General features: G+C 46.8%; 1 protein-coding gene across 4 annotated transcripts in view; it reads right to left on the bottom strand.

Moving 5' to 3' along the window:
• Positions 1–23,643, bottom strand: part of Slc39a11 (solute carrier family 39 member 11) — a 442,672-nt gene that overhangs the window by 318,052 nt on the left and 100,977 nt on the right. The window lies entirely within an intron of this gene.

The following is a 23,643-nucleotide window of genomic DNA, read 5'->3' as shown; positions in this document are numbered from 1 at the left end:
GAGGTAGAAGCAGAGGGATCAGAAATTCAATGGCATCTTCAACTGTACAGCAAGTCCAAAGCCAGCCTGTGCTGCACGAGGGCCCGTGCTGCACGAGGGCCTGTGTACAGGCTCGTTTAGCTGTGTGTCAACTTGACACAAGCTAGAGTTACCTTAAAGGAGGCACCTCAACTGAGAAAACGCCTCCATAGGATTTGGCTGTAGAGCATTTCTCTTAATTAGTGATCAATGGTGGAGAACCCAGTTCATTGTGGGTGGTGCCATCTGTGGGCTGGTGGTCCTGGGTTCTATAAGAAAGCAGGCTGAGCAAGCCATGGGGAGCAAGTCAGTAAGCAATTCCTTCCATGGTCTCTGCATCTGCTCCTGCCTCCAGGTTCCTGAACTGCTTGAGTTCCTGTCCTGACTTCCTTTGATGATGACCAGTGATGTGGAAGTGTAAGTCAAATAAACCCTTCCTCACCAAGTTGCTTTGGCCATGGTGTTTAGTCACAGCAAAAGTAACCCTAACTAAGATACCATGCCTTAAAAGAATAAATAAACAAGGGAGGATGGGATAAAACCTCAAAGCATATTATAATATGTATACTTGCATGGAAAAAACTATGCAAGCAAGGTTAATAATTTTTTAATTTTAAAAAAATTGAAAAAATAATAGAAGCAACAGAAATGGTTCAATGGTTAAAAGCACTGGCTACTCTTCCAGAAGAAGTAGATTCAATTCCCAACACACACATGGCAGCTCACAACCATCTGTAACTCCAGTTCCAGGAGACCCGACACCTTCTTCTGGCCTTTACAGGCTCGCATACGGTGGACAGACATAAATGAAGGCAAACAACCATATTCATGCAATCAACGCTTTAAAATATAAACAAATAAAAAAATGAGCAAACGGTAAGTGCTACAGCCACAGTGGATGAGTCTCAAAACCGCTATATTGACTGAAAGAAGGCAGATCACACATACATTTTGTGTGTGTGTGTGTGTGTGTGTGTGTAGGAGAGGTAGAAGTGACCCTCAGGGAACAGAGCTCCCTGTTAGGATTTTCTGTCTCATTTGGGTAGGTATATACAGTTATACACAGTTGTCAACACACCACCACAATGGAGCCTCCCTTTGAGAGGCAGATGTGGAGAGAGATCTGGGCTCCACTTCCTAACCTGCCCAAGTCCGTTACCCGGGTGTGTCACCGCCAGTGCCTGGGGCCGAGGCTACTCCCTCGGCTAGTCAGTAGGCATGAAGTAAGCATGAAGAGGTCATCCAACCCAACATGCTCAGTGACACACTTCTGGGCTCTTCATCCCTTTCCTAGGCAGGAAATCCCCAGTCTTCTAACAAAATTACAGTTGGTGTCAAAACCCAGCACCGCACAACAGCTAGAGAGTGGGGACATGGTCCAGAGAAAGACTCCTCCCAAACACTGTGGCTCTGCCATCACAGGTCTGGGGGACGGGAGTATGTACCTACTCGGGATCTACGCACTCAAGTCTCTCTCAAGGCCACAGTCACCCTCAGATCTAAAGGCTTTTCTGCATTCATGTGGCCTTAAGCTGCTCAGTTTGAGTCTACTGCTGCAGAGAAAGGAAAATGGGGGCAGAAGGGAAAAGTCCAGTTCAAAACAATGACTTTGGTGACTCACAAAGAAACAACTTGGATGCTGTGTGTGTGTGTATGTGTGTGTACATATATTCATGCATATATGAATACACATATGCCACAGCCCATAGGTCAATCTACACTTTCTTCCTTGTTGGGGACAGAGTCTCTTTGCTGTTCACCACTGAGTGTGGCAGGTGAGCTGATACACACACTTTTACGGATTCTCCTGTCTATGTCCCACTCGTCATAAAGTCACTGTTATTACAGACGTGTGCTACCATACCAAGCTTTACGTGATTCTGGGGATTCGAACTTCAGTCCTCATGCTTGTGTGGCAAGCACTCTGCCCACTGAGTCATCTCCCCAGTCCTGATGTCAATGTTTGTGGGCCTTGGCTTTCATCCAAGTAGGACTGCCCTTGCCAGAGGCTGGGAAGGACCTGGCTTGAACCAATGTGTGTATTGCTATTGTTTCTCAAGAGGAATGGAAGATCCAGGTGAGTTTCTTATTTGTTTTTGGTCTTAGTAGAATCATTTTTAAACTGAGTTGGTGAGACACAATAGATATAAACTACACATATTTGAAGAATAAATAAATGTTACTTTGAGATCAGTGGTTCTCAACCTTCCTAATGCTGCGAACCTTTAATACAGTTCCTCATGTGGTAACCCCAACCATAAAATTATTTCCTTTCTACTTCACAACTGTAATTTTGCTATTGTTATAAACCATAATGTAAATATCTGACATGCAGTATTTCTGATATACGACCCCTGTGAAAGGGTCATTCAACACCCAAAAGGGTCGGGACCCACAGGACGAGAACTGCTATTTTAGAGTAGATTTAAACTTGAGACCCTTGTAATCACAGTGGCACATATGCTTGTTGCCCCTGGAGTCACAAGGTCCCCGTTACTGTCACTCCCTGTCTTCCCATCTCCACAGCCAGTAGTCCTCAACCTTCTTAATGCTGTGACCCTTTAATATGTATTTTATATGTATTTCTGTGGTGTAGAAGGTTTTCTGTTCATGCGTTGCTTTCATTGGCTAATGAATAAAGAAACTGCTTTGGGCCTGATAGGGCAGAACTTAGTTAGGCGGAAAAGACAGAACTGAATGTTGGGAAGAAAAGCAGAGTGAGGAACGCTGTGGATCTTCTGCCTGAGACGGACTTTGGTTAGACTCTTTCCCAGTAAGCCACTGCCACGTGGTGATACACAAATTAATAAAAATGGATTAAATTAAGATGTAAAAATTAGGCAATAAGAAACTAGAACTAATGGGCCAAGCAGTGTTTTAATAAATACAGTTTCTGTGTGATTATTTTGGGTGTAAGCTAGCCAGGCGGCCGGGACAAACAAAGGGCCCCACTCTCCTTACAACATCTCTGCATGAGTTTGTGTGTACCACATGGGTGTATGTAGCTGTGGAAGCCAGAAGCGCACATCAGATCACCTGGAACTAGAGTTACAGATGGTTGTGAGCTGTGGGTGCTGGGAACTGAACCCAGGTCCTCTGGAAGAACAGCAAGTGTTCTTAACCACTGAGCCATTTCTCCAGTTCATGTTCATTTTCTTTTATATCTTTTCCATTCATCATTATTAAAAGATCCAATCATGCTATATGTTCAAGTACCTTGTTACTTTATTTATAAGTGGTTTTATATGGCTAGGCCATAATTCATTATCTTACTTAGCTGCAGTCAGACCTTTAGATTGATACCAGTGGAGGGTAACACAAATAAAGTCACAATTAATATTCCTATTAAAATTTTTAAAGATAAAAACTGTATTAGACTTGCAACTTTATGAACTGGGAATACTGCATGTAAGTTATATCCATTTGTAAGTCTTTGGAAGGATGTGTGCACTTCAGATTCTCATGAGTCAACTTCACTCATGTTGGATACCATCACATGGGTTCTAGAGTTCATCCTAAACGAGACCCTGTAATAGACTTGAATCACCAATGTAGCCCCCAAGTACTTTATGAGGCCCAGAGCTGAGAGGTAAGTTCTCATAAAACATTTAAGTACTTGCAAGACTAGACCCAAGGGAGCCTCCCAGCACCTAACTGGCTGCCATGGATCATCCCTGATGGAGAACCAGGAAATAATAAGTTTCTTAAACCAAACACCATCACTCAAGCCTGGGCTTCAAAGTACAGTTACACTTTTTGTGTGTGTGCACATGCGTACAAGTGCATGGGGGCAGAGGTCAATATTTGGTGATTTCCTCCTTTGGTCTCCATGTTATTGCTTGAGACAGGGTCTCCTGCTGAATGCAGCCTTCCTGTTCTGTCAGTTTGGCTGGCTGGTGAGTCCCAGAGACCCTTCTGTCTCTGCCTCCCTAACGCTGGGATTACAGGTGCATGCCACCCTGCCTGGCTTTTTACGTGGGTCCTGGGTATCCAACTAAAGTCCACCTGCTTGCAAGGCAAACACTTGACCAACCATGTCAATACTCAGCCCCAATAATTAGCTTCTTTGTTTGACTTCAATACCCCCTTTCTACAAATCTGTTCCTGAAATTAACAAAACAAACAAGCATATTAGTTACCCCAGACTAGCTAAATGAGAAAAGATTCTCAGAAGAATCACTAAGATCACCAAAATTATTAAATTCATGAAGACAAAAGAAGAAAAACAAACAAATGGCGGCGGTGGCAGAGGGGAGAGCATGCTCACTAGCCCTTCCCACCAGCTGCCCACCAAGAGGGTGTGAACACATTGCCCTCAACAGCCTCTCCGTGGCACCCAGCCACCGATCCATCAGCACCTCCCCCCGTGGGCTTGTTGATGGACAATTGCACCAGCTGGCCAGGCTTCCCCACTCCAACACCACCACTCACTCACGCTGAGCCAATCTGTCCCAGATCTGGTGGCAAGAAAGCAGCCCTGCCCACACTGGAAGGAGGGGAGTGGAACGAGCTGCCTGGCTCCATTGAGAGAAAACCCAGAAATCTAGGAATGAGCATCTCTATCTCCCAATGTTGCTCATCTACCTCAGGGAAGGTTTTGTGCCTCTCTTGGCTGTCACTAGCAGTAAGACTCAGGAGCAGGCCCTCGAAGGCCAAGACTCACATTTCATCCCACCACTCAGGAAAGCACAGAGTCATGGTTGGAATCACACACACACACACACACACACACACACACACACACACACACACACACATACACACACAGGCTCATGTTTTAAACACTTGGTCTTAACCTGGTGCTATTTTGGAGGTTCTAGAAATTTGAGCGTACAGCCCAAGTAGCAGAAGCAGGTCACTAGAGGGTGCATCCTTGGGAATATGCTAACCCGGCCTACTTCCTGTTTTGCTCTCTGTCCTCTGGACTCCCACAATGTAAACGTCCTCTTGTCACATGCTCCCACAACCATGAACTGAGCTGTCCCATGTGAAGACTCCCTTCTGTGATGCACTGAAACTGGTAGGAGACAAGAGGAATCATAGCAGAAAGAACAGGAACACTTTCGCGGTCTGTATTATAAAGACGCACTCGAACCCCACACTGTAAAAAACGCATCAACACACGCACATGTGAGTTGAGACCATACACGCTGAATTAATCCCGACCCAACCCGGCCAGTCTGGGACAGAAGGCTGATAGGAAAAAATGTTCGTCAGACTCTCACTGTCTCAAGCAGTGCCTGAGTTCATACATCTAGAACATGACGGAAGAGTGTGAGGATTCACACGAGAAGCACAAATATCAGTCTCCAAACCTGGCAAGCCTCTAACCAGAGGGATAAGGTGCCACTCAGATACAGCTGACTGACTGCCCCCATTTCTTGCCACGTCCGATAGAGATGAGGAGGAAGACAGATTTTTAAGATGTTGATCCAATGTCTTCTCAGATTTCTGGCTCTCTGAATGAAGCATGGTTTTAAGGTTCAATTCCTGTCTCTGCTCACTGGCATCTGCGAGTAACAGACAGCCAGGTGCTCTGATATTCTGGTTATAAACCCAAGACTCAAAATACATCCTCACTGCTTGAAGTTGGACCTATCAGGCACTATGGGCGTGGTTATGCAAACATGACTAATACACATGGCTTGGTGTGGAAGTCTGAATGAGACTGCTCCACCCCCGCAGGCTCATATGTTTGAATACTTGGTCTCTAGTTGGTAGAACTGTTTGGGAAGAATTAGGAGGTGTGGCCTTGTTGGAGGAATTGTGTGACTGGGGGTGGGCTTTGAGGTTTCAAAAGACTCCAGCCCTTCCCAGTGTGCTTCTCTGGGTCCTACTGACAGACCAAGATGTGAGCTCTCACCTGCTACCATGCCTTGGCTCTGTCGTCATGGACTCCAAACCCTCTGAAACCATGGGTCCAATTAAATGGATTTTTATATGTTGTCTGGGTCATGGTGCTTGGTCATAGGAATAGAAAAGTGACTAAGACCTTGGTCAAAGTGTTCCTGCCCTGGCCTTTCCAGGGGAAGTGAAGGACCCTGCCAGGACAATGGCGGTGACTCCTGGGAGATGGGGAGAAGGAGGAATGGTAGGATCTCAGGAAGGGACTGACATAGCATGGGAAGTCCCTTCTGGGAGGGCCTGATCTAACAAACAAAAATACAGGAAACCAGCTGATCCAACCGTTTGGGAAGGGTTAAGAGGTGCGGACTTATTGAAGGAGCTGGGTCACTGGGGGCAGAGCAGGCTTTGAGGTTTCAAAAGACTCATGCCCTTCCCAGTATTTACTCTGCCTTCCCCCATGATGGTGAAATCTCCCAGGGTTGGTACAAGAAGGGCTTCCTGGGCTTTTCCATGTGAAATGTTCAGCAGAAGAGCGGGCCCAGGAATGCCAGGTACTGCCTGCTTCTACAGCTCTGTCCCCACTATGACAACAGCCAGTGACCGGAGCTGAGGGGCTAAACCAAAGCCTTCCAAGCTCTATCTATGTATGCAGTTCTGAAAACTGTGCTGCCCTGACTGAGAAAAGAGGCCTTAGGGAAGAGCAGTGTGGAGCAGAATGCGGAGAAAGGGAGGGGGGCAGCAGTCACTGTGGGCTGAAGCGGCTGGACAGGCCATCCACCAGACAGCTAGCCTGGAGTCTAGAGTCGGAGGTGAAGGAACAGATGGCATTGCAGTCAGAGAGGGGACAGTAGAGCACAGCAGTGACTGACGGCCTGAGGCGAGAAGCGGGGAGGGGTTGAAGGCCTAGGAGGGAAGGTGGTAAACTAGTGGACTGTGTGAGAAAGAACAGAAGTAGGAGAAGAGAGGTTTTTAAATGGTTGACTTCAAAAGCCAGCCTCTGGTAAAAAGAGGACTTTAACATGTAGGGCCAACAGGGTGGTTCAGCGGGTGGTCTACAGCCACGCTTGAGGGCAAGAGTTCACTCCAAGGGCCCACACAACAGAAGAAGAGAACAGACCTCCCTCAGATTGTCTTCTGCCCTCTACACACATGGCATCGTGGCACATGCAAGCATATGCAAACAACGGGGTGAGGGGTACACAGAAATGGAATGGAAATTCTAAAGTACATTACAAACTGGGAGTTGGAGGGAGAGACTAGTTGGTTTTTTGTTTGTTTGTTTGTCTGTTTGTTTTTTTGGAGGGGGTCTGCTTTTTCGAGACAGGGTTTCTCTGTGTAACAGTCCTGGCTGCCCTAGAACTCCCTTTGTAGACCAGGCAGATTCACCTGCCTCTGCCTCCAGAGTGCTGGGATTAAAGATGTTCACCACCACTGCCCAGCGGGACAGACTGGTTGGTAACGTGCTTGCCACACAAGCGTGATGAGCCGAGTTCAAGTCCCAGAACCCAAATTTAAAAAATTAAAACAGGCATGGGGACATACACTTGTAATCCCAACACTGAGGAGGTGGGTCAGGAGGGTGCCTAGGTTCACTAGCTGGATAGAATTGTCAGGCTCGGGGAGATTGCGAACCCCATGGAGCTGAGGATATATGGCTTTTTGTCATCTGTAGGACTGGAGTAACGCTCCCCAACTCCCTCAAGTAGGAGGGACTCTATGGGCAAACATGTGCTACCTGACACACAAGGCACAGGAATGCTGGCCCCTCTACCCAACTGGAAGTCGTTTTTCAATGCCAACCTCCAGCATTGCTAAAGGAGACCACAGCAACCAAACAGGAAGAAGACAAACCCCTGATGGAAGCAAGAGAACTCAACACATATAAGAAGGAAAACGCACACTCGTCTCAGAGAGGTCGAAATGTGTGGAACAAGACCACAAATAGGACTGGTGCTAAAGAAAAAAAGAAAAGAGAATTCTGAAGGGACAACAACAGAGTGTTCAAAAAAAAAACCACCTCAGAAGGAGTATGTCCTCTCTTACTGGAGTTCAAGTGGATGAACTTCCCCACCAAGCAGAGCGAGACGGCTGTGGTTGACACACAGAGAAAAGAGGAAAATGACAGACCCACCAGGCAATTAACCAATGAGCCCGAGGGCACAAGAAAATGTAAGGGCCCCAGCGCCCAAACCCAGAAACTGTAAGATAGTTTAGAAATGCAAGGGGAAACTTTCTCAAGAAACAGAAGTGGTCCCTTCCGAAGAGGAGGGCAGGTCTGTGGGAGTCCATGAGGAAGAGAGATTGTGTTCTTTTTTTTTCACAGGCCTCTTGATTACCATTCTAGATCTATGCTTCTAGTCTCTGAATTCAAGGGGGTGAGGAGGTGTCATTCAAAAACACGAGAGGAATTTAAATGTTTAACAAGTCACTCATTTAAAACGGCATGTTTATGCCGGGCGCAGTGACACTGCCTTTAATTCCAGCACCCAGGAACAGAAGCAGGCGGATCTCTGCGAGTTCGCCCAAGCCCGGTGATGGGAGCCCTTTCTGATACTGGAGCATCTGTCTGGCAGAAAGAAGGCTCCACCCTAGGCCCGCTGCACCTGTCCTGAGCTCACCCAGCTCCGGCCAACCATTTAAGACATTTCCTGGCCTGAATACATCCTGAGAAGTTCATCAAAATTAAATCACGGGAAGATGTTCACGGAGCTTCAGAGATGTAATGAGTTTGCATTCAATTACTTTCTTCCTTCATTGGGAGAATCACCGCGATGATTTCCTTAAGGTCTTGGTGAGAATGGTTTCTCAGGGCCTGTTCTGAGATTACAGATTGATGCTCAGGCATGTGCAAGAGTCTGGAGAAACAGGGCTGAGCCTGCTGGCAGTCAGCCACAAAAGAAACTCCTAGCCCCTGTCACACCTGAGCCCAACACTTGCTTTGGAGATATTTTTTAAGCCGGACATGTTGGCTCATATCTACAATCCCAGCACCCAGAGGACAGAGGCAGGAGACACTAACCCAAGAACAGAGAGTGAGTTAGAAGCCAACCTGAACCACATGAGACTCTGCCTCAAAAATTAAAAATGAGAACTGGAGACACTAGTTGGTAGAGTGTTTAGCTTGCATTCACGAAGTCCTGCGTTTGAGCCCAAGAACTCCATAAAACAGGTATGGTGGTGCATGCTGGGAATCCCAATACTCAGAGGTTGAGCAGTGAGGATCAAGTTCAGGGTCAGCCTGGACTAAGGCTTGAGATCAATGCCAATATAAGTAACTTAAGTAAGACTTGCCTCACAGTAAAAAATAAACAGAAGAGGGGCTGAGGACATAAATCAGTAGTGGAACACTGGCCCAGTGTGGCATGCACAGGCCCCAGGTTTGACCCCTAGAGTTGTCGGGGATGAGTTGTCCAATAAGTGGATGATTTACCAGTTCACAGGAAGAGGACTCTGCAGTGCTGTTTAAGGTATATGCTTCAGGAACCAGGAGGACCAGCAGAGGCTCTTTCTTCCCATGCTGCCATGAGCATCCCATGAACAGAGCAGATGAAAGATCCAAGCATGGGGTGCAGTCCAGTCTTCATCTACCAGATGCAAATAATAAATAAAACCTACAGCCGTGCAGTCACTGTAAGAACTGGAAGCCACAGACTAGAAAGTGTTTTGAAATATATAAAGCAATAAAATAATGCCACCTGACAACACAGGGATTCAGTAGCCCCAAAGGTACCAGTGTTCCTTGGAGAAACACTTGCAACCCCCCAGAAATTTTGATGTGGTGTGGGAAGTCCTTCTATATGTGTGTTGCTTTTATTGGTTAATGAATAAAGCTGTTTCAGCCAGTGGTTAGCAGAACAGAACTAGGCGGGGAAAACTAAACAATACTGGGAGAAGGTGGAGTCAAGAAGTCGGAGATCGCGCAGGAACATTGCCAGTAGTCCATAGCTTCATAGTAAAATATAAAATAATAGAAATGGATTAATTTAAGATATAAGAGATTGAAAGCAATATGTTTAAGCTATTGGCCAAGCAGTGTTTTAAATAATATAGATTCTGCATGATTATTTCAGGTCTGAGCAGCTGGGAACGAACAAACAGCCTCCACCAACAAATTGGCACCAATGTGGGTGACTACATCCATAACATCTGAGAGAGCATGCCCCCACCCGTGGGCTCTGTTTGTTGGCGGCAAGTAGGAGTGCTGTGGCTCCTTTAAGAGAGGTCTTCCCGATCCAGCAACAGAAAAAAGAAAGCACATGGGTTTGGAAATGGCGGCTTCCTGGTTCATGCTGCCAGCACTAACTCTGGCTCTTTCAGGAGGCCAAGCACTTGAATGGGGTTTGTGGACAGCATGCTGCAAGTTACTTGGTGGCAGCATGGGCCAACTAATTACCTGAGTTGAGGTGGTGAGCGTGACTCCCACCTGTGAGTCTCATGATTGTTTGTAAATGTTTGTTTACATTTAAAGGGAATATACTATAAAGATTTGCATTGGTATGGATGTTGGTTTATTGATACAAATTTAAGGTCAATTTTGTTATATATGTATATTTCTGTTCTTGATTGATTAAGGTATTGTGTTGGTATAGCTCATTTAAAAAATGTAATGTATAATTAAGAAATATAGGTTAATAGATAATCATCTATAATAAGCTTCTAGTCATGTTGGTTAGGTTTTCTAGATATATAGAGATATACTTCAGTTAGATAGATATTCTTCAAATCTTTCAGAGACCATCAGAATATGTCACTTAAAATATTTTAAGAACTTAGGACTTTTCATGACAATGAGACACATCTGCTCCTGACAGCAGCAATTACTTCAAGAGGAAGGTGGGCATTGAAGAGGCTCCTTATGGAGTTTGCTAACCATTTGAGCAAGACATTACTCTTGCCTGAACTGCTTAACTGGATTTGCAGGACCCACAGAAAAATGACTGCTGAAGCTGCCTAAAGAAGGTGAGACCATCCTTTGGGGTTCCGGCTTCATGAGAGAATCTGCCAGACATTTTGCAGGACACAAAAGAATGTGACTGACAAACTGCCAATATAGGTGAAACTATCTTTGAAATTTCCTGCTTCATGGAAAAGTCTGCCAGATACTATGAGCCAGTAGGCTGAAGATGGGTGCCCCAACAGTACAGAAGAACTCTGGATAACTGTCCAGACAGTGAGTTGTCTCTGTCAATTCTAGAGTTTTGGAAGTTGCTTACAATGCACTTCCTGTTTATTTAGGTAATATCATATCCTTTTGAAGTCTTTGATGGAATTCAAGACTAGATAAAGTTTTTCTTAGTTATGATAAAAGATAAAGTAGATGCAAATATTTTAATTGTAATTTTTGCTTGATAACTGTTTTGTTATATGCAATTTTACTATGGCAAAGTTAAAACCTTCCCTTTTATTTAAACAGATAAGGGGAAATGGTGTGAGAAGTCTTTCTGTATATGTGTTGCTCTTATTGGTTAATGAATAAAGCTGTTTCGGCCAGCAGTCTAGTAGAATAGAGCTGGTGAAAACATTAAACTGAATGCTGAGAGAAAGAAGGCAGAGTCAAGAAGCCATGTAGGGAGACAAACGCACAGAAACCTTGCCGGTAGACCACAACCCTCGTAGTAAAATATAAAATAATGGAAATGGGTTAGTATAAGATATAAGAGCTAGCTAGCAATACGTTTAAGCTATTAGCCAAGCAGTGTTTTAAATAATATAGTTTCTGTGTGATTATTCCGGGTCTGAGGGGCCAGGAACGAATGAACAGCCTCTGCCAACATTCATGCATGATTACAAAGTGCGGGGCAAAAAATTGAGTTCAGAATCTATTTAAAGTGTCTGCCTCAATAACAACAGCATCCCTTCCTCATCTTAAATGCACCGCTAATCTGTTTTCCCCCTACTTATGCAATTTAACAGATATCTTGTTTGGTCCACCCTCCTAGTGAGCTAACTCACTTAGCTCGGGGCTGTCACGGGTGATTTCTTCACAGGAGAAGGAGAGCTTGAGACACAGGGAGAGGTTTCCAAAGAAAGGCCAGAGCAGAAGAGAAGATCAGGAAGAAAGGGCGTTGGTGTGTAGGTGAGTGTACAGCTGGTGATGCACGAGTCTTGCTTGGGCAGGAATCTGGCCTGGTGCTATAGAACAGAGGAGAAAGGCCCAGGGCCAAAGTCAGGTTTGAGATTAAAAAGCCAGGAGCCCAATAGCAAAAAGCAGCTTGCAGCAGTCAGCTATTAACACTCTCACCTCCCTGGTATTTCGTGCTTGCTTTTCTCTGCAAAGCATGGAAACATTAAACGGACTGAATCTAACCTCACCAGGAGCACAAGCTAGGAGGGGTGGGGCTCTGTCTCCTGGAACCTCATGGTGCCTGGAATTTAAAGGTCTTGTCACTTAAAGGCATGGACAGTTTAGCTACAAACCAGAGACTTGCTCTCCTCCTCACCGAGTTCTGGGGGTAAGCAGAGCAACCAGTTTGTCACTGACTTCTACAGCCACATTGGCTACTATTGCCACGCTGGCCACTTCAGTTACACCATCTACAAGAAACGCAGATAAATGAGATAGAGCCTCCCTGACAAAGACAGAGGAAGGTTGAGTCCTGATTCAGAAAAAGAACTTCATTATTAAGGAAAAATGAATAAAAGTTGAGTATGGTGGTGCATGCCCATAAGCCCAGAACCTGGGAAGCCAAAATAGGAAGACTGCTGTGGGTTCAAAGCTAGCCTGAACTACATGTTGATCCCTTGTCCCCTTCCTGCAAAAAGAAAAATCTTGTCGGGTGGTGGTATCTTGGCACTCGGTAGGCAGAGGCAGGTGGATCTCTGTGATTTTGAGGCCAGCCTGGTCTACACAGTGAGTTTCAGGACAGGTTACAAACCCTGTCTCAATAAACCAGAAAGAGAAAGAAAGAAAGAAAGAAAGAAAGAAAGAAAGAAAGGAGGGAGGGAGGGAGGGAGGGAGGGAGGGAGGGAGGGAGGGAGGGAGGGAGGGAGGAAAAATCTCAAGCCAGACACAGTGGTCGACACCTGTGATCCCAGCACTGAAGAGGCTGAGGCAGAAGGATCACTAGGTCAAGGCCAGCACACACCATCAAAAACCTGTATAGCACCTCCCACACCTAAGGCTCAGGAAACATTGTAGAAGCGGGGACTGGAAGATCACAGAGCCAGAGGGTCAGGGAGTGTGCTGTGACACTGTGTCTCCTAGGAACGCTACACTCACACAGCCTCACCAACATGATGACCCAAACATGAACTAAACAAGAACAACAACAGACAAACTGTGGATGGAGGAAAGCCCTAACCCCACAGGAAGGACTACAAGCACCTAGAGAATGCTGAGAGTTGGGGAAAGAGTCTTCCCTAGGGAGGAGCACACCGATTGGTTACCCAATACCAAATGCTCAGCCCCGAAAACATTATGTAGACTAAACAGGTTATACTTGTAATAAATCTATGTATATATGCATGTAATAACAATTAATGAAAAAAGAGGCCATTAATTTGAAAGAGAGCATGGAGGGGTATATGGGAGGATTTGGAGGCAGGAAAGGGAAGGGAGAAATGATGTAATTGTGTTATAATATCAATAAACAAAGAAATAACTTTCAAAAGAATCTATATAGACAGACTAGTGGATTTACAGACAGATTAAAAATAACACAGGCTAACAAGACTAATGTTAATATGTAGAATTTTTACAAAAATGGTATTTCCCTGCTTCTTCCAGTTCCACAGTCAAGATATCCCTGGCTTCCTGGATCCCTGCACCCTGCTCAGTTGCAGATGCTAGGGAGATCACATTTTTCTGCTGGCCATAGGAGGCTGCGTTATCCAGAATTCTCTGCTTCTGAGACAACACAGCCCCAGGATCAAGAATGCAACCCAAGCACTTGCCCTTAATAGGAACGAACACCCACAACGAACCTTGGTCCTTGAGGTTCGGTGCCTTTGCACCTACAGACAGAGGTAGCTGTGGCCTGGGGCTCAAGATTTCCTCCTCCCTAGATCTTCACAGTAGAAAACCGAAGGGAAACTGAGAAAGCAACCCTTGTTCTCTCTGGGTGAGAGCCAGGGCATGGGAGAGCTTGGAGGCAAGCTGGAGGCAAGCTGGAAACAGTGAGGCAGGGGGCCAAGAATGGGGTCCAGAGAAAGGAGAGACAGACTGAGGGGTCTATGTCCTAGTTCATTTCTGTTGATGTGAGAAAACACCCTGACAAGAAGAAAGCTGAGGAGGATGGGGTTAATTTCATTTCAGAATTCTAAGTTACAGTCCATCATTTTGGGGACGTCAAAGCAGTAACTTCAAACACCTAGTCACAGACTGGAGAGATGGCTTGGAGCGTAGGAGTGCTTACTGCTCTTGCAAAGAAGTCCATACCCACATTCTGGCTCACAGCCATCTGTAACTCCAACTTCAGGGGCTCCAATGCCCTCTTCTGACTCCCATGGGCACCTGGCACCCATATGATGCAAATACTTAATGTAGGTAAAACATTCATACACATAACGTAAATAAAATAGGTAAATCTATTTTTTTTTTCGTTTTAAAACTATCCACATCCCATCCACAGTCAACAGCAATGAGAAATGACTAAGTACACGCATTCTCACTTGATTGCTTGTGCTCGGCTTGATTTGTCCACTCCTACAGAGTTCAGGGCCCCCTGCCTAGGAAAAGGTACCGCCCATAGTGCTGGATACTATGGGCCTGTGGGGTAAAGATGGATGCCCCAATGTTACAGAGGAACTTTGGGTGACTGTCCAGGCAGTGAGATGTCTCTGTCATTTCTAGAGTTTTGGAAGTTGCTTAAAATGCACTTCCTGTTTACTTAGGTAATATTATATCCTTCTGGAGTCTTTGATGGAGTTGAAGAATAGATAGCTACAGTTATAGTTCTCCTTAGCTATGATAAAAGATAAAGTAAATATGAATGTTGTAACTGTAATTCTTGGTTAATACCTATTTTGTTAAATGGCAACTTTACTATATTAAAGTTAAAACCTTCCTTTTTATTTAAACAGAAAAGGGAAGGTGATATGGGATTTCCCTCTGTATGCTGTGATTACCATTGATTAATTAAAAAAAACTGCTTTGGACCTATAGCAAGGCAGAACTTAGCTAGGTGGAGCAAACTAAACTGAATACTGGGAGAAGAAAGGTGGAGTCAAGGGAGAAGTCATGGAGCTGCCGCCAGAACCTTGCCGGTAAGCCACAACCACGTGGCGATATGCAGATTAATAGGAATGGGTTAAATTAAGATGTAAAAGCTAGCCAATAAGAAGTTAGAGCTAATAGGCTAAGCAGTGATTTAATTAATACAGTTTCTGTGTGGTTATTTTGGGAGTCTGGGTGGCCAGGAAACCAACAAGCGGCCTCCTTACAACACTGGTCCACAGGCTTCAGTGTCTGAGGCCAGATCTACTCCTGGAGGGTTGTAATGTGCGAAGGGCTTGGACTCAGTCAATAAAGTGCTTAATTCGCAAACATGAGGACATAAAAATGTGGGACACGATAGCATGCATTTGTAATCTTAGCACCTAGGAGGCAGAGATAGGCAGATCCATGGGGCTTACTGGCCCAGCCTGGTCTACTACTGGGCGAGTCCCACAGGGATGCTATTTAAGGAATGACAGCTAACACTGCCCTCTGCCCCACCCCACACACTCACATGCATAGGCACACATATGCATGCACACACACATGCATGTGCATCTATCTACACATATGCATATATATACACAAAAGATGTGATGCATGAACCAAACCCTTACGCCTGGTTTAGGCTTCCTATCATATTCTCTCTGCATCTGGCTGAGGCCGAGACCAAAGGAGCTGCTTTACCATGCACCCTGAATAGCACTTGACTTACTGACCAAATCCCTACACTATGATCAATCATTTAGAAAGAAAGTCATTCATGAAAGAATAGCAAGACTTGTCAAGAAAGCAACATATAAAATATGCCAGATAGTTTTATGTCAATTTGAGTTACTTGAGGAAAAGCAAACTCAGCTGAAAAATGCCCCTCCCAGATTGGCCTGGGGGCAAGCCTGTTGGGCATTTTCTTGATTGATGATTGATATGGAAGGAACCAGCCCTCGATGGGAGGTGCCAACCCTAGCAGGTAGTCCCAGATAGGATAAGAAAGCAGGCTGAGCAAGCCACAAGGAGCAAGCCAGTAAGCAGCACCCCTCCATGGCCTCTGCATCAGTTCCTACCCTGCTTGAATCCCTGTTCTGACTTCACTCACCAAGAAGTATAAGAAGAAATAAACTCTTTCCTCCCCAAGTTGCCTTGAGTCATAGTAATTCATCACAGCAATAGGAACCTAACTAGGGCATAAAATACACACAGAGAAGGTCAAACCAGTAAGAGCACTGGGGCTCAACGTACTCACCACTCTAGGCCCTGCGACCAAGCATGCTCGTGGTTCACCCCACATTTTGTTCTCTGCTGACTTGCAGCACAGAACCCCAACGTTTAGCCAGACATGTGACTGTTTTGCTAAAGGACCACCCATGTCTCCTAATTGTCTTTACAGTTAGACTTGATCACGTGAGCAAGTCCTGGTCAATGAAATACAGAGAGCTGTTATTTGGGGCTTGCAGGGAATGTCCCATTCCCTGCCCACTGCCGCTTCACTGCCTGGAAGACAAACGTGATGACCAGAGCTCTGGCAGCTTCTTTGGAGCAGAGAGGAAAAGGGAATCCTGTAGCGCAGAGCAGTGAAGAACTGCCCTGACTCCTGATCCCACGGACCTTCTTTCCCAGTCACGCTCTCCACAGTACTGAAGAATGGAGCTTTCTTTCTCAGGCCACTGTGTTCCAAGCCTCAGTCCTGGGTCAAATCTAATCTTAACAGACAGGAGTCACCAACAGCAGAGCAGCGGGAGAAAAACATCACCACCAGCACTGTACACTGTAGGTGTCTGGTTGCCATGGAGACCACCCCAACATATGCAGATTCCAAAGTACAAACTCACTCAAATGAGAAAGGCTGGAAGAGCCCCCTCATTCTGGTAGGTTCCCCCTCTACCCATGAGCTAGATGGTGACACCAGAAACACAATCTCTTTGGCCACTCTCACCTTCAGACACCTGCCAATCAACCCTCTGAGCCTGACGGCAGGACCACCCTTAGATCGCGCTCTGGACTTTCAAGATCTAGTTTTATCTTCCTGTAACTTCCCCTCACCTTTGCACTTCCCCTGCATGCTCCCCAAAATACAGCTCTGCTCTTCTCCCCATCCCCAAGACCCCAGGGATTCCTCGTCTATCTAAAGAAAGGACCAGTGCCTTTCTATAGCAACTCAGAGTTTCTGTATTTGGGCCCCAGTCAGCTACTCCAGAGTCATGCCCCAGCCAAACCCAGCACCACCCCCTGTATATTCCTTCTTCTCCTCTTCCTCCTCCTCCTCCTCTTCCTTCTTCTATCTCTCTGTGTGTGTGTGTGTGCATACACACACACACATATATATACACTCATACACACACACATATGAGCATGATCACGTGTTTCTAGGTGTGGGTATGTGTGGACACACATGTGGAGACAAGACGTCAATCTTGGTTGTTTTCCTCAGGAGCCATCTATTTTGCTTTTTTAATAAGGCTTGTTATTTAATAAGGCTTTAATAAACTGTGCTATGTATGTATGTATGTGCTTGTGTCTGTGTCCGTGTATGTGCGTGTGAGTGCAGGGCCCATGAAGAAGAGGGCACTAGATCCCCTGCAGCTGGAGTTACAGATGGTTGCTGGGAACTGAACTCCTGGTCTCTGAAGCAAGTGCTCTTGACCTTTGAACCATCTCTTCAGGCCCCTTCAATCTGCTTGTTTCTCACTAGGATCCAGAGCTCAGCTCCCCAGCACTGAGATTACAGGCAAGCACCGCTACACCCAGTTTTTTACAGAAGGATTGGAGATCGAACTTCCTGCACAGCAAGCTTTTTTCCAACTGAACCACCTCCCCAGTCCTTCCCCCCTGTCTGAGCCATCACCTCCCCAGTCCTTCTCCCCCCCCCCCCCCCGTCTGAGCCATCACCTCCCCAGTCCTTCCCCCGTGTGAGCCATCACCTCCCCAGTCCTTCCCCCCTGTGTGAGCCATCACCTCCCCAGTCCTTCCCCCCCGTGTGAGCTATCACCTCCCCAGTCCTTCCCCCTGTGTGAGCCATCACCTCCCCAGTCCTTCCCCCTGTGTGAGCCATCACCTCCCCAGTCCTTCCACTCCTGAATTTTCCATACATAGCGCTTCCATGCTGTCGTCCATACTGCCTGTGATTCATTTCCTCGTTCTCCCCTGCACCACCCCCACCTGTCAAAACCTAACCTATCCCCCCACCTGACCTTTACCCATGAAGCCACCTCTAGCTCCCCAACTAGAAGGAAACGTCTGTCCCTTGGTCCCTAATACCTTCTGCTCATCATCTCATTGACTACCACATACTAATCTGGCTCATGTTTCACTTTGGGTAAAAATGATTTCTGTCCCAAGAGACCCTGAGACTCTTGCAGAACTAGCTAGAGTATCACTTCCTTGCTTACTCTCCCATAATGCTCTGCACACAGTAGATGGTCTGAAGACCTTTCCTCAGCTTGCTTCCACACTCCAAAGGAAAAAAAAAAAACAATGGCTATTTTGCAAACTGAACACATATTTGAATATTTGACAGTCTAGCAAATGACACCGGCCCCTTACAAGGCACAGATTACTGGCTAGTGTTCCTCTTGTGTGCTAGTTGACACTAAAAAGTGATTGTGCATGATTCAGCAGCAGCCTCTCCACGAAGCAGTTAAGAACGCATAGAGATTTGCCCCTGTCCTAGAGATTCTACAGGACAGATGTGAAGCAACCTCACCCTGATCCTGTGTAGTCAGTTGCGAACATCTTCCAAGGGATGTGATGCTTAACATAATGCTTTTCAACAGGATTGGGATGAAAATGCCCAAGAAAAATGATGCCAGCAACCCTTGATTATTCAAATGCAGCAGAAGACACTGAGATCAGATAAGTTTATAACAAGCCAGCTAGACATTCAATTAGGTTTTTAAAATATGGACTCTTGGTTCACAAAAGTCTTGGGGAACAATCTAGGCTCCTGCCATCTGTCTGGATCCAGTGAAGCATTGCCCTGTCTGATACCAGGGCTGACTCCCACGAGTACCAGCCAGTCCTGTAATGTTTCACACATGGTATGTAATCCAACAAGCACTCAGGCACCAAGTGGGGATTTCAGCCCCAGTTCCAGTTCCCAAGTTCCTGCCTCCTGTCTTTCTTTGGCAAGAGTCAAATAAAAAAGAGGAGCCTGTGTTCCCGACCGGTGGCTGTCCACTATCGCCTGCTTGACTGGAAATGAACCAGGAGTAAGGCAACTGCCCACTTTGCCAGGCTAGATTGACAATGCTGGGAGCCAATCCTCTAGCAAGTTCACGACGGATGTCATGGGCCTTCAGCAGGCAGGGCTGCAGTAGAGAAGGAGTTTCTTCTCCCACACAGTGCAGGCCCCTATCTTCCATGCCTGGAAACCCTGAGCAAGATCCTAATACTGAGCGTGACTCAGTTCAATTCATAGCCTCACAGGCACTGGTGATTTTGAGGGGAGTTTGAATTCTCCGAACAGCAGCCCGCCCTTCATTAGAATGTGATCTCCAGGAGACTGAAAGACCTTGCCACTGGCCACACACTCGGGTGCTGGCTGGCACTCCTCAGGGAACTGCAAGCAGGGCAAGGTGAAAGCTCTCCAGGTGAAGGCAAGCAAGGTGACTTAGCGGGCAAAGGTGCTTGCCACCAACCCTGAGGACCCGAGTTTGACCCGGGGCCCACATGGTAGAAGGAGAGACTTGACTATTGCAAGTTGCCCTCTGACCTCCACTCATGCTCCCCCCATCATATATAAACAGACTAGATAGATAGATAGATAGATAGATGGATGGATGGATGGATGGATGGATGGATGGATGGATGGATGGATGGATAGATAGATAGATAGATAGATAGATAGATAGATAGATAGATAGATAGATAGATAAATGTAATTTAAAAATTTAATACAAGTGATTGCAACATGCAACCAGGGCGGAGACCACTGTGTCATATTGAAGGTGACATACTCAAAGCCCGAGGGCTGCTTAACACAATTGCCAAAGATGGCAGGGCACGCAGCCTCAGACTGCTAGGCCAGGGCTACTAAAGGCAGCTGTAAAGCTTAGCTGGGTTTGTGCTGAGACAGGCAGCTGGCTTTCAAAATCTCGCTTGGACTAGTTACTCTTCTCGTGGCTGTAACAAAATCCCAGACGAAAACCTAAAGGAGGTTCAGTCTGGCTTACGATCTAAGGGGATATGGCCTATCACGGCGGGGAACGTCTTGACAACAAAAACGCGATGCAGCCAGTCACACGGCTTCCACAGCCAGGGATAGAGAGAGATGACCGCGGCTGCTCAGCTTTATTCTCCTTCATTCACCCCAGGGCCCTGGTCTGCAAATGGTGCTGCAAACACTGGGGGTTCCTCTTCCCCCTTCAGTTAACCTACCAGAGACACTCCCTCACAGACACGCCTGGAGCTTTGCTTCCTTTGGAGTCTAAATCCCATCGAGTTTCCAATCAACATCTGCCATCGCAGCACCTTTGCCCTGACCAGCACTGGAGATGGTGTCCTTTCTTAAGATTTACTACTCTATTTTAATTATGTGTATGCCTGTGCCTCCGTGTGGGTATGTATGTGTGAGCATGGGTACCCATGGAGTCCAGAAGAGTCAGACCCCTGGAGCTGGAGTTACAGTCAGATGTGAGTCACCCCATGCAGGTACTGGGAACCAAACCCGGTCCTCTGCAGAGCGACACACATTCTTAACCACTGGACCAGCTCTCTAGCTCTGAAACACTGGGTCTTAATGACATGAAAAATGGCGTGCGAGTCCATGTAAGTCAGTATACTACACTACAAAGCCTTCCTGTCTGCACAGGACCCTCAGCAAAAAAAGAAGAAAGCACCAAGCCTCTTTTGCAGGATCCACACAAGGCCAGGCATCTCCCAGAAAATCGTCTGCTTGGGAACTCCAGACATTCCAGGGCGCATTCCGGAACCCACAGTTGGGCCCAACAGAACAGAGCTGTGGTCCTCTCCTTTCTGACTATTCACATAGGCACCAGGCGCTGAATTCCCAGCCCCCCCACGTCACCTCAGGAACCAGCAAACTTTCCTTAAAGTCCAAAGAACAAACAGCTGTGTCTTTGCGAGCCCAGTGCTGTCATTGGATGCGAAAGCAGCCTCGGGCAGTGTGACGTGTGGGTGTGGCTTGCTCCAGTGCATTGTCTCTTTTCATAAGAATAGGTAGCAGATGGAGTTAGCCCACCAGACTGGTTGGCACACCCCTGCCAGTAGATTACAACTTCTTGACAGACACAAGTGTTTTCTTGTTCCTCGGCTGCCCTGCGCTGGTCACAGTGAATAGAGAAGAACCGGCTTCCACCAGATGCCGGATGAGTGGGCGGGTGAGTGAATGGATGGACAGACAGGTGCAACCGACCCGTCACGCTAAAGGAGCATCTTGTGAGAACCTGCCTGAGCCAACACGTTAAAGGAGCAGTTATTAGGCATCTACCAGTTCCTACATACAAAGATGGGGTGACTCGAACATATACATGGCCATAGAACCTGAATCTCTAGGTGTCTTGTTTTAGGGAGATGCTGGGGATTGAACCCAGGGCCTTGCACATGCTAGGTAAGTGCTCTTCAACTGAGCCACATCCCATCTCTGGACCATTTTAGCTTTTTCTCATCTTCACATCACTCTCAACTTCTCCTTATGAGGACAATGAGAGTCATTCTCATCAAGAAGGATCACATCCCCAAGAAGAGCATTCCAGCTAATTTGTACAATAGGCCCAGGCCTGCAAAGTGGGGCAGCAGGATAAGAGTGGGGGTGACAGGAATACAGGCCGGTGGTAGTCACACTAACTAGGCACCATACATACTAACTAGGCACCAGTATACGCAAGGCAGGGAGTAATAGGTGAAGGCAGGAGAAGGCTGGTGGCTATTCGGGAGACTCCAGAGGAAGGTCTCAGGGCCACTTGATTAGGAAACACTCCACCAGGGGCACTCAGCAGGGCAAGAAAAAGCAAGGAGCTCTTCCCGCGAGATAAACACTGTGACATTCCCACACTGTGGAGGAGGGGTGATATAAATCACTCCCTCCCCCGTGCTGCTTGAGAGTCACAAAGGATGCCTGAGTGTGAAATCATAAAGAAAACATACAATAACAACAGCGACAATCTATCTTCTTTCTGAGTGGCTCATTCCCGCTGTGCCTCGGCGCCCCTCTTCTTGCCATAGATTGTTCTCCTAGCAGCGTGGGTCAGGGTGAGCGAGTACTGAGCAGGCCACCCTCCACCATGCTTGCACATGCCAAGCAAGGTGGAGGGGCGGGGGAGCTGGGGACAGAGATGCCACCGTGGTACCCATGTGAGCCTTCAGAAATCACTGGCTTTTGGAGCCATGAGAGTCAGGCTGAGTCCAAAAACAAGAGAAGGCTGCCTTATGCCAACCCCCAAGGGCCCCAATCGCTCACTTGCCATGGGCCCTGAGGTGAGTCTGGGGACAGTGGCTGGAGAAGGGTCCTGCCCCTCAGCATCTTCACACATTACAACACACCAGCTTCTCACATGGGAACCATCAGCGGACAGCTCAGGGTTCTTCTAAGCCGCTATGGGAGGGGCCATCAAGGGTCCATAAGTTTAAGGCTGGGTCTCTAGGGTGGCATCCTGTGCAGTAACAGAACCTTTGAGAATTGGGGCTTTATGAGGGGTCCGTAGGTCACTGGAGGCACTCACCTCAAAGGGGATTATATCACCCTAAATCTCAATTTCCGCCAGGAGTGTTTGCTGCTGGGAGACAAGAGAATAGGCAGAGGGCATCTTCCTAGGGGAGGCTGGAAAGGAGAGCCAGCTTCCAGAGCATTCTTAGGCAGAGCGGTTTTATGGAGAGGAATGTAAGCAAGCTGACAGCCAAGAAACGGCTACTGCTCTCTCTGTACCTACGTAAGCTTGGGGATCTCTGGTTCTCTAAGGACAGACCCTTGTCTGACAGCTCAGACTCAGGCGATGTCAGTGAGGTCCCACCCTAAGACAAGCTTTCCCAGCTCGCGGACTATAGAGACAGCAGATGGGAGCCGAGCTCTGCTGGACTAAGAGAGAAAGCTCACAGTATGCGCTGGCTGATACAGCCATGCAGTTGGGAGTCTACCCCACCACTGTGATGTACCTGTGCTTGGGAAATAAAACCTGGGTGTGTGAAATGGCTCAGTGGGGAGGGAGTTTTCCTCCAGGCCTACTGACATGAGTCTGACCCTCGGGTCACATATGGTGGAAGGAGGACATGACCTGCAATGGCCCTGCGACCCCCACATGTGCGCTATGGCACAGGTACGCTCATACACAAACACAAATTCATGCAAATAATTTTTAAAGAAAAGTAAAATATGAATTAAGCCTCTAGGTGAATTAACTCTTGGCTGGAGATCAACAACAGAACAAGTGGTAAACACCACAGGAAAGGAATCCACCAAACCAGAATGTGGAACATTCTAGAAACAAAGACCTAGTTTCTTCAACAAATCACCAGCTTAGGAGGTGGGGTAAGGAGAGGCTTGAGAGACTCAGAAAATATGGCCAACAAATCTATGGATCCCAGCTCCTGCAAAATAATCTTACAGGTCACTTGGGAAGACAGAGAGATTGTGAATACGGATTGAGCATTTGATGACAGCAAGGAATTACTGT

Source organism: Myodes glareolus, chromosome 9 (assembly GCF_982192425.1).
Source record: "Myodes glareolus chromosome 9, mMyoGla1.1, whole genome shotgun sequence".
NCBI classification, from domain to species: domain Eukaryota; kingdom Metazoa; phylum Chordata; class Mammalia; order Rodentia; family Cricetidae; genus Myodes; species Myodes glareolus.
Note: the sequence above shows the minus strand (reverse complement) of the source record. Positions and strands in the feature narration are given on the sequence as shown.